This window comes from Numida meleagris, chromosome 5 (assembly GCF_002078875.1).
Source record: "Numida meleagris isolate 19003 breed g44 Domestic line chromosome 5, NumMel1.0, whole genome shotgun sequence".
Taxonomy (NCBI): Eukaryota; Metazoa; Chordata; class Aves; order Galliformes; family Numididae; genus Numida; species Numida meleagris.
In genome coordinates this window covers 51307200-51326810 of record NC_034413.1, presented here as the reverse complement: position 1 = coordinate 51326810, position 19611 = coordinate 51307200, and the positions used below count along the sequence as shown (strand labels likewise).

Below are 19611 nucleotides of genomic sequence, written 5' to 3'. Positions count from 1 at the left end.
AATTCAAGTTTTGCTTTCATTTTTTTTTTCCATCTCCCAGGCCCACAGGATGGATGGCCAGACATAGCTGGCATGTCCCCTGCCTGCGGCTGTGTATGACCTGGTGCTGATGGCAGACCTCCTGCCCGTCTGCTCCCCCATCCCTCCCCATCTGCCTCCCATCCCAGCAGGGAGGCTGTCTCGGAGCCCAGCTGCAGAACACAACATCTCCTGGCAATGTTTTTGCTCCCTAGTGACTCACTGCATTTTGCACATGATGGAGCGGGCTAATCTGTCACCTCAAATCCTACTAGTTCTGCAAGATGGCTTTTATGTAATCAGTGGGTACTTTCACCCTCTCTCTTCCAAACATGAATACAAGGTCCAGCTTGACTCCCCCATACATTTTGTTTTTAAAGAAAGCAGCTGTGTTGTCCTTCATGAAAACAGCTTGTAATTTAGCATTACTGTATTATATCCCCTTGGCAACGCTTTCTGTCTTCAGGACATATATTTATCACAGACATCACAGTATCTCTATGGTGCTTTAGTTTTCCATCAAGGGAAGCTAAAAGAGCATTTCATTCCATAAAGCTTTGATTGATCTTTTCCACAACGTACCTGTGATACTTCTCTCAATGTCCCTTTCTGCCAGCCAGGATTTCTTTCTCCTCTCTTGATCTTGCACAAATCTGAGCTGTCCTCCAACGTGTGGGCTTGTTTTGACTTCCAGCAGTACCCATCTTTGTGCTAGGCAAAACAACTTCTTCAGTCGGCTCTTCAGCGCTGGTGAGCTCCAGCAGCCAGTGGCTCTTGGCCTCACCCAGAAGCTCTCGAGGTGAGCTGAATTCACACCAGCAAATCAGTAATTTGCTGGTGTTGGATGGCTTTTCAGTTTGTTCTTTCAGTTTTGGTATTACAAGGCAGCCACCAAGAGTAGATGGATGGGCACATAATAAAATAAGTAAGTTCCAGATGAACAGAATACGATCACCCCGTTACTTGCTCTAAAACTTTTCTCTCTGTTCCTACTGCAGTCTGCTCTGTTGATGGTGCTCCTGCTGGTGCTCATTCCCGAGAATCCAAGCTTAGTCTTCTGAATAGGAGATACAATGTGCCGCAGTGCCTGCCAAAACTATTTGATCAGCACACACAGCTTGAGAAAAAGCAAGCAAGGAAGAAGCAGGAATGCAAATTTTAGAGAGATCTTTCAAACTCTACAGTAATTGGCAAGGTAAATGCAACGCTTTTTCTGCTTTTCAAAGCAACAGCAATATCAGTTTATGATAAAAAGCCATTCTGGGTTACACAAGACTGTAAGGTATTTGCCAAAAAAAAAAAATTCTTTAGTTTCTGTTCTATTTTTTATGATGGACAAGAAGTGCCATCCATACTGATTGACTGTTGGCATGCGACTTACCACTGAGCAACTGTATGTTGATGGATAAGCCAGTCTCATCCAAGTGTCAGGAAGATTATAAAAAAAAAGAGCTGTCTGTAGTTGCTCCATCTCTGAGGAGATTGCCAACTCACCCTAACAAAAGAAAACATTAGTGTGCTATTTGCGTCTCACAAAGAGACTGTGATAAGATGACATGATAAATGATAGAGGGCTTTTTTTTCCCCAGTAAAAACACATAAGGTAGCTAAATTGTCAAGTGTAAAGTATATCTTGGCTCTTGCAACTGGCATGAGTCATTTATTTTTTTTAAAAAAAAGAGGAAAATGGTCAGAAAAACAAGAGTGTAGGTTCTGGGCTTTCCATATTTCTTAATGCCACTCTAATTGCATTAAGAAATTATATGATATAGTAATTGATATACACATGCACAGAAGCACCCACCTACGCACATGTTCAAGGAGAAAATGATCGAGGGCCAAATTACTAACTTGCTTTCACATATCCCACAGAAAATCGTGCATGCAATCTAGCAACCATTCTGCTGGCTTGCCTGCACTAATGGCTATTTGAGTGCCCATGTTTTATTACTCTGAATTAAAGATCCAAAGGAAGGTAATTCTAGGTGGCAAAAAAGGAGGTCCCTCAAAAAAAAAAAGCCCTTTTAAAAAACATCAGATTTTCTGAACCTAGTCTAGAGTCATACATGTCAACCACAGCTGTGGATGCATACGACATCATTGTGCAAATCACTAGTGATGTGTAAGAAGCTGTTTTTTCTCAATTTCACAGTTGGAACGTATGTTAAGTTTTAGGATAGCAGGTACGTGGCTGTTTGAGATTGATGGATGCTGTAGAAATTTGGCCCTGCATGAGTATGAACTCATGCTGTACGTGGCAGCAGAGAGAATCCCTGTCTTACCTCCTGCTCTGCACTAAAACACTGGGGCAACACGATGACTGGGGGCCTTACTTTTTGCTTCCAAAGTTCCAAAGAAAGAAAGTTTCAATCTCCTAAGCACTTTCACAGTAACTTTTTTCGCACAAATTAAACCATTTGACACACGGAGGCAGGTTACATATTTGGAGGAAGCAATTTACGAAAGCACAGTTCTTAAGCCAGTGAAATAAGAAATGCCCTGAGATGAGTAAAGCAAAACACATGCATCTTCAGACGCAAATTAAGTTCTTGAAGAGAATGCCTTATCTCATAATTAGCAGTTCCAGTCTTGTATTCTTGCAAACGAATTGGTTTATTTCGAGGAGCATCCTGCTGCTGCCTGGATAAAATATCTGATGTTACTTTCTCCTGAATGTTTTTTTCATTATGTCATTTAGGTCTGCCCTCGCCTTGAGGAAGGACCAACTGTGCACCCAGTTCTGTGCTAACGGAAAGTTTAAACTTTTTGTGCATCTTAACTTCACGCAGCATAAGTAGTTCCACTGCCTTCATGTCACAGTGTGAGGGATATGAAGGATTTGTTCTGAGAGATGCAGGAGTGGGAGACCTCTGCAGCAGCATTTGGTGCTGCTGTAAAGTGAAGCAAATTCTGCATTGTAGTTTGCAAATAGTGGCATTTTGCAACCTGACAAAGGACACGCGGTGGCTCAGCCCTGTTAATGCATTGTAACATGCCAGCAAGAGCTTTTTTGTGCAGTGTAAAATAACGTGTGTATTTATGTCTCATGCATGCCAGAGACCATTTTCCCACATTACAAATTTCAAATTGAATCACTGCAAAAAAACAGGTATGAAAGTATCTAATTCTGTGGAAATTCGCGGCCAGAGAAACAAACCCCACAAAACCAGAGAGATCGCACCATCTTGTGACAAGCGTGCCGCCTGCTCTCTGTTGTGACTGACCTTGTCTTCCTCAGCTTGGGAGACTCCTTCCCAGTGACCGAGTATCTGAATTGCAGTCTAATAGCATATGGAGCGGGTTGTCTGCAGTTATTACTGCAAAAGCAATCTCCGCATTGGGGTGTGGGCCGTAACAGACGGGGCTTTGGGGAGGCAGCGTTTCATCCCTGTTCTTACAGCAACCTTCACAATCCAGGTTTAAAAAGGCTGCAAACCCAGAAGCAAGCACTGACTTCCTATCAACCTGTCAAAGAAATAATAAAAACCCTGTCACCACGACACCCGTGGCAGTCCTCACCAGGCAGAACAGCAACCTGCTTAGGCATAAATCAGATTGTTCTGTTACGGAGTTGTCATTGAGAACAAGACTTTTTTATATCACTCTGATATCCACGGAAATTAATCTAATTTGTTCCCCATTTTAATTAACCTCTTTTTGTCACACCCAAGTTCCCATGCTCGCAAGAAAAAGAATTTGCTAATAATCAGATTATTCTTCAGTGAGAAAACAGCCGAGAGAGAATTTTAATTTAAAAATATAGACAGAAATGTTTTAAAAGAAAAATGTTATTTCTTCCAAATTACCAAGTGCTGCTCTCTGGTGTAACATTATTATTCTGTGTAGCAATTTATTAAATGAAGCAATTTATGGTAGCATCTCTGCAAAATGCCGTCCTTTATTGAAATGAAAGCGAGTAATAGCATAAGGACTGTAGAATAAAAAGGCAGAATATCTTCTTTTAGGCCATTACGAAAATACATGTATTGTCTATTTGACGATCAATACACTACTGTAAAATAAAATGGAGCTGTGGTATCATCATCATAATTTCTATTTCAAATGGTTTGCTGAGAGCCAAACTGTGCCTTTTATGGAAAAGAATGACAAATGCTTTAATTCAATATCACACGCACGTGTATCTGTGAGCTGAAATTCTGTTGCAGCTCAGAGCCGTGAGGCAAATATTTTAGGATCATCACAAGTTTAAAAACAACAGACATGTGGGAGTGCTTCCATTTATTTACACTTGTACTGACTTAAAATTCAAAATGTTATTTGATGCTTTTAAAGCACTGCTGTGGGATGTTAAATTACTGCTGCATTCTTGCTGTTCTGAGATACCTTTCAACCTGCCAAATGCACGGTGACGACGATGATGATAATAATAATAACAGTGGCAGCGCGGGGATCTTTAAAATAATGCGGGGCTCCTTCCTGTAAGATAAACACCATTTTCACTAACCCCCATTTTATGATTCAGCATTTCTGATGCAACAAAGTGAAATAATGAAAGTAAAATAACAACAGGTTTGTGTGGGATGGGAAAGGGAAAAGGAGTGCATGCATTGTTAGAATTTTTGCAGAAACTAGGGAAGAAGAAGAAAAAAGAAGAAGAGGAAGAAGAAAAAAGCTTTTATAAAAGGCACCCCCTCGCCAACACGGGAAAATTCCTCCTCTTGTTTTTATTATTCACCACATTTCCTTCTTTTTATTCCTCTTTCTGATCTCCCTCTTTTGTTCCCTTTCCCTCCTCAGATGCTTCTCTGCGCAGCAGGAGCTTCGGCAGCTGGGGACGCAGGACGCGGGGCTGGCGGCAGGTGAGCTGTTACAGGCGCCGGCGGCCAAGGGAAGACGGGTGGTTGCCCATCGGCTGCGGCTGGTGGCTGAGCAGTGCAGGGCCTTCCTCCCCACCCCACTCTTCCCTGAGGACAGGGTGGGTACCAAGCACTTGCGTGGCGTTGTGGCGTTCTGCACCTGCCTTGCTCAGGGCTGGGGGAGAGAGGGAGGAGGGACAGATGGGAGAGGAGGAGGTGGGATGGCAGATGTGTCCTCTGGTGGGGATGGGGCTGTCAGGCGCCCGTGGGCAGTGCCACAGGAATGCGGGTGCTGGCTGCTGCTGACCCTGCCTTGCAGCCTCATCCAGCGTAATTCTGAGCACAGGCTCGTGGCAGTGGTAGCCACGAATGGCCCTGCGGGGCTGGGAAGGAGAGGGCTGTTTTGCCTTGTTTTGTCTCATTTTTACTGAAGTAATTTTATTGCCCCTGGGCACCCCATCGGTGCCACAGCCATGCTGGCAGTGTCACACAGTGTCTCAGTGCTTTGGGGGGGGGGATCAGAGGTCACTGCAGCCATGCATTAGGGGCCGGTTTACTGAAGAGCTAAATCCATTTAAAACTTAATTCCTCAAAAAGAATGGCATACTTGAGGCCACAGCAATAGGTAAGAGCACAGGCTGCTTAATTTCCCCGTGTTCTGCAGGCACGGAGCCTGACTCCAGGTGTGAACATGGGCTGCTGCAGGCCACCTTCGGCCCCACGGATCTGTGGCTTCTCTGGGCTGGTTCCTGCTCGTGTTACACCTGTGTCTTTGGGACGAGAAGTCCTTGTGGGAGAAACCGGCGTTTGCCGACATTGCTCCAACGTGTCCTGGCACTGGGGGAATAACCCAAGGCGGGAAGAAGCAGGGATCCCACTGCTGCCAGGCCACGAGGGGCGAGCAAAAACCCCGCCTGAGAACGTTTCCCGGAGGCACCCGGGTAGTAGGCGGTGCTGGCCGGGACGAGCAGGGCCCACGCGGACCTCCGGGGCCTCTCCGCAGGCCTTCAACCCCCGGGCGTCCCCGCGGCACAGCCCAGCTCGGGTCGGGCCGGCTCGGTGCCCAGGCCGGGCGGCGCCCGCCTCGGCCCGCGGTACCGGCAGGGGGCGCTCTGGCTCCGGGAACGCGCTGCCGCCGCCACTCGGGCCGCGTCGCGGGCCCCGGCCGCTCCGCCACGGGCCTGGGGTGGCCGTGGCCGGCTCCTCCGGCGGGCGGGGACGGGGCGGGAGGCGCGGCTGCTCCCGGCGGCGGAATTGGGCTGAGGGAGCGACTGGCAGAAGTTGGTGACAAAGATGCCGTGCCCGTGCTCGCAGCCGGCGGATTTCTTTGTGCGTTTGGCAGCGCGTCCCGAGACCGTCCCCGCTCGGCGCGATCGGCGGGCTGTTCTGTCCTGTGCGTGTGTGTGTCGCTTAGAGAATGTATGTAAAGAAGAGGAAAGGAAAAGCCTTCGTAATTTTCGCAAAGGTTTTCCGAACGTGGTGTTGAAATGTCAAGCGAAAAACAATTTTCTTTTTGGTAATGGGTGAGTTTCTTAAAATTGAGGTTGGTGCTGCCATCAGCACAAATAGGTGGTCTAAAGAGACGCTGTTTCTTTGCCCTGTTGGTGTAACCTCACCTGTCATCTCCACTTCCCTCCACCTGTGGGTATGTGTATCTTTAAGGCTCAGTAACAAAAACGGTTTTTATCAAAAGCCTTCCAAAACAAAGGTTAAAAAGGACAGAGGAAGACGCGAGAACCCAGCGGCCAACGCGTTCCTCCCTCAGTGTCATGATCCAGACATCTGGGACCAAACCCTCGCGATGCGAATTGGCAGCGTGGCCCCATGTTCCCCCCTGGGGGGACCTGCTCCCAGGGCACCCTCAGACAGCGTGAGCATTCCAGGGGCACAGCAGCACGGTCTTGCATTGCAGGAAAAATCCAATTAAAACCAGACTAACTCAAAATGAAGCCTTATTCTGTACTACAGTAATTATCTGTGATGACTGTAAACTGTTTCCCGTGCACAGAGACATGCTTTTAACCAGAAGCTGTATTTGATGCTTTAGAACTAAAAGAACTATTTTCTTGTTTTATGGTTTTTTTTGGTGCAATTCTTTCACTCTAGGATATGCAAACAAATCTTTAGGAAATGTAATGCATTCTGCTTTGTCATCCTGCTGGAGGCTTCACTGTTTCGAGTGGCTTTGTGGTGAGAAGTTTTAATAATCATGTTTTTGAAGTTCTATTTCTGAGCTGTGTAACTTGCCCGGGCTAAATGATCCACTGCAGCACGAAGATCAGGCAGCACTTCAGGCGGTGGCTTCTCGGCTATTTTAGCAGGAAATTTGCAGAATCCCCTCTGGAGCAAGGTGTTCTTCAGGAGAAGGGGCAGTTCCCTGCACTCGCACCGATCACGCGGTGGCCTCCTTCGCTGGGCTCCTTCAGTAATTTCTGTAATGCGCCAAACCACTTTGCTGCAAAATAAATATTCAGAGATAGGGAGGGAGGAGGGGGAGAAGGGCGGAAAAAAAATGGGCTTCCCAGTGAGCTATTGATTTAAAATACGAAACATTTTATTGATACAAGAAAACCCGGACATAAGGAAGCGGTTTGATAGTGCACAAAATCTGAAAAAAAATTATGTGCATGTGTTTAGCACAATATACTGCATAATGACAGCAATCTTCCCTGTTTGTATCTACTCATCTGATTATACGGCGTAACAATTCTTTTTGTTACACATTTATTTACTGAAGGATTTTTTTTTAATGGGTAATAAATTAGTAAATCAAATAAGATGTGCTGGGGAAAAATATGTTAGCGGACTCCCTGCACAGAAGATAGCTGCAATTCATATTTTATGTGAGATTCAGTGATACTCGCATAAGCAGCCCTCACTATGAAGTTATGTGCTTCTCTTCTGGAGAAGACAAAAGAAGTTTTAAATCACTATTTAGGACTCTTTCATCTAGGCACATATAATTTTGAAAAGCTTCGGTTTTTAACACTGCAATGCAGCACTGATGTAATGAAGAGCTTTGACTTACTTGAAGTATAACCCAGTGGCCTTCTTTTGATGCTTTTTCCATAGCTATTTCTGCTGCTGCTTCCTGTCCTTGACCCAGCGATACACTGTGAACTTCTCCTGAGTCTATGGTAAATTCAAACTTGTTCCCTAAACAGAACAATACACCATACTACTTCCAGGCAGATAATGACGTGTTCCAACAAGCGCGTGTTCTACACACCGCGTGTAAATGGTACACATCACATGAGGCACTAAAGTTAAAAGAAACACCTCTCAAAAATGTCGTTTCAATCAACCAGCTGAGCCAGGACATTGAATCGCTTTCTGGATGGGTATTCTGTATTAGCAAAAAACTGGTGTGTCTGAAGAGCAACCCGAAAGTGACGCACTTGATTCCTGCTAATGGGTCCCTACCTATAGCTTAGATAAACATTTCGATGCATGCAGAAATGGATATGCTGTAAATGTACGGCTGATTAATCCGGAGAGAAAACAAGATTAGCGTTTCACCGAAGTAACACTGTAAGCAGGGAGTAAACAAAGTCCTTATGCTGACACGTGGAGGTGGTTTGCTACAAGGAGGAGTAGCAGGTTCTCAGCTTGTCTGGCAGAAGGGTCAAATCTGTTGCTCAAGCACACTTATGCAAGGTGCATAGCTTGCTCTAGCAAAATGGGGAAGAGCAGACAGCTACCTCTTGTTTCAGAAAGCAGCCAGCATTCACCCCAGCAGCTGTCTGAGTCAAGCACTGCAACTTTCATCAGATAGTATGTGTTCCAGCTGTAACACCGTCTGTGCATTAACATGTGACAGCACTCAGCAGTAATGGAAAGGCCTCTCTCATTTCTCTGCTTGTGGTAGTTAGAATAAAGACCAGTAGCACTACTAAGTAATTTGGTAGAAATTTCTTTAATGGGATGTGCTGTGTTTTCTTATGATTGTTAGCAATAGGATCTGCTCTTACGGTTCGTGGTCAACGCAGGGACCAGATCAGGAGGTACACTGCCAGGGAGCAGCACTACCTTCTCTGAAAGTTTTTGTGGATGCTGCCTTACACCTCTTCACACAATATGCTCCAAGCTACATTTGAACAAAGACACCATAAATTAAGAAATACAGTTGACAGAGCCTCGGAGAAAGCAACAGTTAAGGTGTAAAACCCACCTATGGGGCATAATATTTTATCACGACTGACTGACACTTGGTCGAGCTCCAAGTACAACACACATTAGGGTCACTCGCGGTGCAAAACCTGTCCTTCTGAGGGCTGAGGCTGCTAATGCGAGCTGGCAGCCCCAGCCGTGCCGGCCACTTGGTTGTCTCACATTCATTATCAGGTTGGGAAGATAACTTTTTGCTTTTAATTCTTTCAGAAATTTCTCTTTTCAGGACATCGCTTCTTCTTTCCAGGAGCCTTCAGTGTCTCTGTCCAAGTCACATTTATTCCTTGTTATCTGCAGCTGAAGAATTAACACATAGAGCCAGCACATTTGAACACAAGCGTATGGATTTTGAAAAATCAGTATAAGCAAAGGTCCTGATTTTTTTTTTTTTTAAACAGCTTGTAGGATCTTCTTCATTATAGTGATGGCTCAGTGGTTGAAGGCATGCTGCACCCTAATTTCACTCCCTGCAGAGTTAGAAATACAGCTAACTCATGAAATAGTGGTCAACATCAATGTAAAGAGTTAATTAAGCATCCATTTCTTTTTTCCTCACTAAAGGCTTTAGGACAGAATAGCCATGAAATTAATGGAAAAAAATTGTAACACTTACCAGTGTTTATTTCTGCAAAAGCTTGTAGCCAGTTTCCCCATTTAAAACATTTTTAAAACTGTGGAGCTAATTCCCAGATGGCCAGTGTGCAAGGACCAAGTGAACCTCCACCAACACAAGGAGAAACTGTGAATGTGAGGCTCTTCCAGAATCTCTACCTTCACAAAGTAAACATGGATTTTTGTGTATAAGCCTTTACTATGCCAACAAGGCAAGAAACAGTAAACTGTGTTCAGAAAGGACATTAACACAATATTCCAAGGTTAACTGAACTCAAATTTCTCTAGAAGAGGAATGGTTTCTATTAAGAAAGTGCCAGGCCCAAAGATATATGGTGAAATGCTTAAAATTTTAGAAGACTGTAACATCCAGATGTAAATTTTCCATTGTTGTAGAAAACAAAAAAAGAGCTCTACACTATTATTTATGGTGTTGTAGAGGGTTGTACTGTTAGTTGGTATTTAATCCAGAAGTGCATTCAGCTATATACTGGTAGCGACCACAGAGTTACAAGCCATCAGAGCAGCAAAAGATAGGAGAGAAATAAACTATTGACAGCAATCACCCCTTTGAAAAAGAACAGGAATGCCGAGAGGGGAGGGAAGGAGCTTCCTTGTCTCTGGTGGTTTATTATTCTCTGGGAACAGGTAAACCAACCCTGGCTCATGAAGATATTTTAGAATAGGAAATGTTTTGCCTTTGAAATGTACGAGATTACATGTTATTTCAAATAGTGTTCATGGCGAAGGTACCCCTGGGACCACCTTACAAGAGCTTTATTTCTTGCCTGCAAATTAGTCAGTTCAAAACACTTCTCCTCTCATCTCTGCCTTCAGCTCTTAATACCACACACACCATTAGTAAAATGCAGGATAAGAATGAAAAGACCACGAATACAAAAGTACAATTAAAACAAAACAAAACAACAACAACAACAAAAAAAAAAACCAGAAGACTGTAAAAGCAAGAACAAGTCGCATTTCAGAGGACAAGGAAAAGAATGAATTTTTGTTGCATTTTTGGAGGCATTTCAATAAACCCTCCTTTTCAGCAGGGGCTCATTGAAACAGCAATGTTTTCCAAGTGGCAGACAGACAATAGCATCTAAATTATTTTTAAGAAAGCACTCATAGCACCCCACTACTACTAAATCCATCTTAGAGGAGAAGGGTGGAGGAAAAAGAAAGGTCAACAAATGTATCAAGTTCTTTGTGTAATGCCTCACTGACATTTCCCAACTCTCTTAGCCGGCTTTTATTTTATTTTTTTAGGAATCCTGGTAAAATGCAGCAAAGGATTTAAGGTTATCATCTGTCTCTCCCTAACTTCTGACATCTCTTTATAACAAGAAAGAGTTACAGCCAACTGTAACAGGAGGACAACACAATGAATCCCGGTAAAACGGGGAAGGGGGGAGGTTCAACTTTGCTGCCCCTTTGCCCCTGTTTCTTCCTTGCAGAACAGAAGTGCCATCTGTTCCAAGCCCTAGCATGCGTTTATTTTATTCCCATTCAGTAAAAACTAGCACAGGAAAAAGATTACCAAGTGATCTAAAGCACCAACAGCATGAGCAAATCTTCCCCATCCAGTGTGTTTTGTTTGCACCTCCAAAATCTACAGATAAAATGGATACGAACAAATGCCTTAATTGCCTGGAATTATTCTGCTCTGTGTAGAGGAGCGCATGGTCAAGGTGTGGAACATGAGCAGACAAAGGATATTTAGGTGCTGGGGTCAGAAAGAAAATCTAACAAGAGGAAGGATGTTTAGATACTCCAAAATGAATTCAGTAAACCAGTCTCTATTACTTGGTGCTGTAATATATCAAAATAATGCAAAATCAAGTGCACTGCGTAACGCTAGACAGCTTTTTTCAAGATAATCTGTAAAAACGCATCTTATGCTTCATAGTCAAGTTTTCTGTATTCACTAATTTAAAGCCCAACATCATCAACCTCCCCCCCCACACACACCTAGTCCTGCAAACTCAGTTTGAGATCCAAAGAAATGATGAGAACTTCTTTTCTTCCTAACTCCCAGCAGGTCCCAAAGATGCTGTGGATCCCTCAGTTATGCTCAGTTATGCCTGGTTTATTATTGATGAAAGCAATGGGGTGCAGTAGTAGACATTAATGAAGGAAAAGCAACTACAATGCGATGTTTGAAAAGCAAGGTAATGATTAACCACTATATTCAATGGGATTTTCCTGTCCCAGCTCTTTGGCCATTTCAGTGGTATTTTCTCTTGATTCCTATACCCGATCATTTTATGTCTCTCATTTCTTCATCTTCTCGTCTTTTTCTCTTTTTCTGGTGCTGCCTACCAACCATGTTACTTAAAGCACTTTGATCACCACAACTTGTCCATGTTGTCAGATCCCAGCTTGCTTCCCAAGGACTGGGGAAGGACCTCAGGCACAAGAGAAGTATGGACCATTACAGTGTAAATAAACTCTGAAAAATGGCTTAAGAGGACGAAGTCAAGAAAATGGCTAGCAAGCAGCTTGTGCTTCAGACTAGATTTTTTTTTTTTGCGCAAGTCATGCATTCCTTAAGCTGTATCTGAAGTCTGAAGCTGATCTGTCTGGCAAACCTACTGATGTCTACATTGTCAAAATACATGAGACAACATTTCATTTCTCCAAATTTCCCTTCATTTCGTTGCCTTATTTTCTTTCTTTTCCTCCTACGCTGGGATGACATTTAAGAAGCATACTTTAAAGAACATAATTTGATCAAATGATCCAAGGGAACTCCCCATAGACATCCATGATTTAACACTAGATCTATTCTAAAGGTTGGCATATCTGACAATGGAAATTGGTTTAGCCCCAGTTAATTTCTAAATAAAAAATGTGATGTGCTTCTCCCGAGCTGGGACTGTATTCCGTTGACGTGGCTCAGTCAGACATACACCAAATAAGACCAGGATGCAGTCAGGCACAGTAGTGAGTACAATGAGCATCCCAGTCTGAGCAGGAGCAGAAGGGCTCAGCACCTTCTGGGAGGCAGCCCTTGTGCATGTCCTCCTGTGCAGTCTTGTAGGTGGCTTGCAGGTGACCTCAAGGAGACTGGGCAGGTATTCAGAGGTCAGCTGATTTACAGCCAGGTACAGCTGTTACTTTGTGCTCTGAAAACAAATAGGGGCAGCAGTTGAATCTGAATTTTTGTCCTCCATTTCTCTTCTCCATTTGGGTTTTCGCTTTCCAGCTCACAGCACATGCACTGGAAGCCAAGGCAGCTTTTTTTATTAGCTTAATATTTTTCTCCTTGTCCTGACTCACATCCCTGCAGGCTTTGAGCTCCTCTGCTCTGTGCCCATTTATCACTCCTTTCAAAAGAAAGATGGAAACTCTTGGTATGGATGCAAAACTCAGAAGAGGTCTGTGCCAAATAAGAGCAAGAACACAGCTGCACAAGACTCAGCACACTTCTCACAGACAAAATGCAATAAAGGAGAAGATGGCACTTTAAGCTAAATCAGAGATCATTATAGAATACTTTTCCCATTCAGCTCACTCCAGAAGGAATATGTACATGCAGCGGCAGCACTTGGGGTACGAAGAGCTACTTTGAAAGCAGAAGCAGTTCCCAATGTTTGAGGTGTGGATGGCGAGTGAGAAAATCAGCTGTCCCTGCAGAGGTGCCCCCAGCAACAGCAGCTTCTGAGAAATCTTGCTTTTGTGTCCTTAATGAGAATGTAGCCTGGAATGACTGAGAGCAAGCTGAGTTTGCAGGAAGCATTTTGGACATTCATAGCCTGAGGTGGTTTGCAGGGGCCAAGCAGAGGCAATCAGCAGTGTAAACAATTCAAGGTACAGCAAGGAGCCATAAATGGAGCTTGTGCAGATCTGTGCTGTACTGGGCTGTGAAAGCATGCTGTTCTCTTTCAAATAGCAGTGCCTGGAGGTGTTAGGCAGTGGTTGGGTCCTTCACCCTCAGCCTCTTACTGTGTTTATTTTGCCTTCCAAGTCCTCCTTTTAACACCTCCGGTCTATTTCAGATATTATACTCAAAGCCTTCCTATTGGCAAAAGGGAACACGCTGCATATATGGATCTAATAATTTATTGCTAGTCCAATGTTTTCAACAGTCTAATAGTAAAAATTACAAAATTTATACAGGAAGATGTCACTGAAATAGAGTTAAAATTGTTAGACAAAATTTCCCTGTTCTTTAGAGTTGTGCTTACTCCTCCAGTGTGCCTTTGGGCTTAAGGAAGATTGACATTTTGGTAATTCTCAATAGGAATGGGGGAGTATTATGGTGAGTCATCACCAGGGGAGCGTGATATTGAGGGGTCGGGGGGGGGGATGTCTTTCTCCTCAGTCTAGTGTCTGCTTAGATTTTATATTGTATGATTTCTTAACACTAGGAGCTCTCTGTGATTGAATCACTGTGATCTGTGTCTTCTGTGTTTGCACTCTTTTTTCTGTGTCTTACTGTAGACCCATAGGCAGTTTAATCCACAAGGAAAAGCCACTTGTTTTTACTATAAACTAAAGTTAAACTGAAACAAATTGAGTTGAGAGTGCCTCACAGCTACACGCAGCCAAAAGAAGTTAAAATCTACTTAGGCCAAGACAGAATTGCTGAGCCCCTATACCGTCACTTCAACATAAACCAGGTTGCTTTCTACTTCAAGTGGCAAAATCACATTTTCTAGGACAGAAAGTCTCTTTGGATCATCTGTGAATTGCAGAGTTGAGCAACAATTTGCAAATCCTCTTACGGCTGCAGAATTACAACTGAGCAGCAGATCTTGGGAATACTCACAGTTTCCTATCCGCTCCTGCATCACGGAAATCTGTACAGGACTAACTGACCTGTATTGACCCATGGCCATTAGGAGGACAGCTTACAAAATGTGTTAGATTTCCACTGCCTGTATAACTTGCACAATTAGCAGAAATACTGTGATTATTAAAATGAGAGCTGTAGTTTGTGGAGCCATGTTAAAAATTCCTTTAACTGTTGGAGACTGTAATGCTATAATGTGATGGAAAGTACAGCAATACTAAGTACTGGCTGTAAATGGCACAATCCTAGGCTGCAGCAAATGAGAACAAGCCCAAATGCAACAGCTATGGACACGGAAACAAATGAAGAAAAACTACTTACCTTTGGAAGGCCTCAGGTAGGCAGGGATCTCCAGCAAGATACCCTTGCCTGCACTGCCAACTCTTACATGAGGTCTGGCAAGGGGTGGATCCTGGCTCCACCCCTTCTGGTCACTCAGATGCACTGCATGCACCTGAGCTCCCCTGGGTTGGCCCTGCCTTCCCACCAAGTGCTCCATCACTGGGTCAGGCCCTGACTTCACATTTCTGCTACAGAGACCATAGTGTAACCTGTGAGGGTATAGGATAATTAAAATCATATACTTCAATCTAAGGTAGAAACATCACACGCACACACAGGAATGTTTGTGAAGAAGTCTACAATTTCTGGAACTGGGTATGCATACAAACACAGCTAGATCCCACATATATGATTATAGAGTACTTAGAAACAGGAGAAATGCCACAATCATATGTAGTTAACTTTCAAGCTAAGTAATCACGTGAAGACTGGAAACTAATATCTTCACATATATATTGCATATTTCAGTACTCTTTTATGGGATTCTTCTGAAAGACCCACTGGAATATTCCATTTTCTGAGATAGTCTGTATTCACAGATGCATGTTTTGATTACCAGAAACACTCATTTTATATATCTCCAAAATTATGTGATCAGCTTCCTGGTAACAAAAATAACTTTTCCGGCAACTTGGTACATGATTATGTAGCTTACATACATGTAACGTTTCCACCACATGCTAAATTTGGGATGTTTTAAGATATCTCCAATACAGTAGTACACAACTTCTGTATTTATTTAAAAACTACAATTTTCCATCACAAAAAATGTTTATACCTTGTCAAACCATCTTTGCTTTTAGGTTCTTTAAATACCTGCCCTTGTGCATCTCTGAAAAAAATCTGGCTCTGACTTCTCTCTAGCTTCCCATGAAGTATTTTTAAGCAGCGATAAATCCCCGCCATCCCCTTGCCCTTTTCAGGGCTGAGGAATCGCAGCTCCCTCGGCCTCCCCTGGCGCGCTGCCTGCCACAGCCTCCACTGCTCTAGCGCCGTATGGCAGCGTCTGTCTTCTACTGTAGGAGATACCGTAATTAAATTTGTAATTTTCATTTACAGCTTCTACTTTTGTTCGCATACTTCTTGACAGTGGAATGCTTTTAACTTGTTCTGCAGCTGCACCCTCTTCTCAAGTGTTATGCTGTGCCAGTTCGGTTGGATGTGCTCCTGTTTCAGCTATAAGTTTCCCTTCTCCAAAGTCCAAATTTCTGCTTACACTGCCTGTTCTACATTTACCTCTCTTGCCACTAACGAGCCCATGCTTCAGCACATTATAGGCTTTCCAAGAGAAAAAGTTTATTTTCTTTTAATTTTAGAAAAGGTTGCTTTGCTTCCTGGATAGTTCTGCAAGAAGCTGGATCCCAAGGGTATGTTCATCACTGGCTTTGGACCAGACAAGTTTAGAAAGGAGAACATTTCCAAAGAAGATTTGAAGATTAGGAGAACAGCAGAGCTCATCTGAGTTTGCATAAGTCTGGCAGCACTTGGCTCTGCAGTGTGCGAGTATGGAGGGCGCCTGAGTTTCCCCTGCAGTCAGTGAGAACAGAGGATAGTCATATTTGGCAGAAAATATTCTCCCTTTTGCAGGATTGGGCTCTTGAAGAACCCCACACTATGATGAAAACCTCTTCCTCCTGTCTCCCCCGTTCCAATTCAGGAACTTAAAATGATTGCATTAGCATTAGAAACATTACAAAGAAATCAGTCTAAAAGTCATTCTAGCAAAGGCGGTGGAGCTGTAATTGCAGATGTCATGGAATTTAGTGTGAAAGGTGGTGTTTCCAAAATTTGTTTCTCAAATATTTGAAAAGACTGTGTAAAGAGGGGAAGCAAGCAAACAAGCAGGCAGTGTTTTTCCCCTCTGTGGTTTTTGTGGACTAAGAATAGAGGGAACACGTAGCAAGCATCTTGCTATTAAATTTGCCCATGACAAATAGTGCAGCTGCACGTAGTGTGCAAGAACATCTGTAGACTCATGACACATGCAGAATCCCCCACACTAAGAACGTGACATTATACTGAAAACAATTCAGTTCTAAAAGCAATATAAATCCATTTTATGTAGTCTTTCTCCACCTTCTCCTCCCCTTCTCTTTTGAATTATGTTAACTGAAGAATTCTGTCACTCCTACATGACATTAGTAAAAATCACAATATAAAAGTGACTAAACATTTCAAAATTGTCCCTTTTTTTCATTAGCAGCTAGAATGCAGGTATGTCTTTCCTGGAGGAAAAGGAAGTTTAAGAAAGAATAACCAGCAGCAGAAATGCATTAGACACCAGATCCTACTCCAAGTGGATCTTGACAGGGTTTTGCAGCTGCAATTTAACTCTTCAGAAATCAAGGGGTGATTTCCTGTGTCTCTTGTGCAGTTGTTCAGTTCAAAGCGCGCAGTGGGATTGCTACCAGCCTTTACTTCGCTGATATAAATGCTTGCACCAAATGCAGTGAAAGGAAACAGTACGTCTAAAATGTGTAGATTTCTAAGATAAGGGGAAATTCCCTGCCTGGGATTTTTTGAGTTCCCATAGTTTCTCATTCAAATAATGCAGTTATTGTGAAATTCTATAGAAGTTCCACATTGCCCTAATGAATCATAGAATGGCTTAGGTTGGAAGGGACCTTAAAGATCATCTAGTTCCAACCCCCTCCCTCTCAAATACTTTCTTTGCAATCTTTAGACTTACTAAAGTAAAACATCTTAAAATGGCAACACAAATGCTGATTTTTGTTGCAAGTCTGAGGTTGTCCAAAGACTTTGTGATGGCAGTGTCATGAGAAGGCAGACCTATGCATGCTGTTAGTATCTAGATCATCATTAACTTGTTTCTTTGGAAACATCTCACTTCCAGTCAGAACAGTTCATAATAACTACCTGAACCTCCAAGAACATTTCCCCATTCTTTAAGTAGACTGCAGAATGAGCCTGAAGCTGGAGGAGTCATCCAGCTGGGTCATAATTTTCAGCTCTCTGCCCATTAAATTCCTGCAACCTAACTGTAAAACCATAACCCCTGAGAGAGAGATGTAATGATGTTATTGATAGCATACATTTTGAGCATACTGGCTTTCTGTGTTCTTTGGCCAAGTCCTTGGAACTTAGTTTTCTTTCCCAGGTGAAGAAAGCCTTGTTTTTCTATTTCAGAGAGATATATTGAGCACAAATGAGAATGTTTTTGAAGCACTCTGAAGATGGAAAGGGTATGCAAGTACAACTGATGTCACCTGACAACATTTGTTTACTATTAAGGGTATATTTATCTCTTAATTAAATTAGATTTGATTCCTTATTCAATAATGCAATGATTTTTAACATTCACTTCCTGGTTGGCATGTTCAGCAACTGTTTACACAAAATTCATGATGATGTACACCACCATAGCAGAAAGGAACATCACACCTCCTGCAAAGCAGCTACAGAGTTGGGAAATGCCTTTTTTTTTTTTACCTGTTTTATGTCCCTGCCTTTCATGCAGAGAAATGCACGTTCAGTGGCGACTTGTGACTGCAGTCAGTTGTGGCCTCTCCGTGCTGGCAATGACTGCCTGCTGTCCACACTGTGCGCCTGAACGTCACTGCTGTAATCCTTCCTTTGTCACTGCCTGTGCATTAGTTGGTCTCTGAGGTACATGACACAGCAGTTGTAAACAGCTCAATACAGTAATGGGCTCTGGTTAAGAATAAAAGTAGCGATAAGGTTTTTAAAAAATTAGCACTCTAAGGAGCTGTGGGAAAATATAGCAAAGCTATTCTTTAAACGGTGTGCAAAGCAGAGCACTTCAATTCCCCTTTTGCAGCTTTTACTTTAAATAAATTGAAGAGTTTTATGATGATTTTAAAAGCCTCGTTTTATTTTTCTCAAGGTGGAATAACTGTGACTCTTAGTGAGTAGACACACAGTTTTCCCATAGACATGCTATTTGAAAAATACAGGTTATAAAATAAACACCAGTCTAGAAAATAAATGTATTTGTTTTAGACCAGAAGGAGACAAATTCAGCATTAAGATTATTATTATTGTAGCTGATTTAATCCTTATTTGTTTATCTACATTTCTGTCTCTGCTGCCGTGAGTCTTGTTGTTTATTAGCTTCTCAGCCACAAGAATATCCCGAAGGAAAATTACTGTCAGCAGCCAGAAAGAGTATCAGCAGCTCATCCTCAGGCACTGTCAACTTAATTCTGAAGTAATTTTGTTGCTTTGTAAGTTTACACTGAAGTGGTGAGTTTACAAGTAGATAAATCAAACCATACTAATAAAGAAAAAATATACCTCTTTTTCAAATATTCTGCTTTCCTAAAACTTTGTTGTAAGCATAGATTTTAGTATCACATGTTCAATTGCTAGAAAAAAGAGAAAGAAGTCAAATTGCAACCTGTATTCTGTATATCATAGGAAGGTTTAAAAGAGAAAAGATACCTAACTACTGCCTGTTCAATCCTGATGAATGCACACTGAACATCCAGAATGGTAGCATGGTATGGTACCTTTAAATGGTACCTGGCTTTACCGGGCCACTTCATTTGTTTACCCACCTCATTCTGCTCACCCTGCCAGCATGTGATGCAGGAGGCCTCTGGCCAGGAGGAGGAATTTGTTTGCACTGCTTAGGTACCATAGAGTATGATAATTTCAGGCATGGGATTATGCTGGAATGGGTTGTAATTGTAAAAGTCATTTGTGAATTCAAAAACTGAATGTAAGCTGATTTTGTGGTGTCCTCTGAAGTCCGCACAAGTACTGGATACCTGTCATGGGCATGCTAACATCCACTGATTGGCTCTGTGCATCCACTGCTTACAGCCAGGTTTAACAGATTCAGAAGACTTGCTCACTGGCGTTATTGTG

At 42.8% G+C, this 19611-nt stretch overlaps 1 long non-coding RNA gene across 1 annotated transcript; it reads right to left on the bottom strand.

Moving 5' to 3' along the window:
* Nucleotides 6042-19611, bottom strand: LOC110400392. Its single transcript, XR_002439793.1, has 5 exons — nucleotides 19036-19611; nucleotides 18211-18432; nucleotides 14740-14969; nucleotides 7864-7991; nucleotides 6042-7290 (listed from the first exon to the last, which is right to left on the bottom strand). It is a non-coding gene; the product is annotated as an uncharacterized LOC110400392 (long non-coding RNA).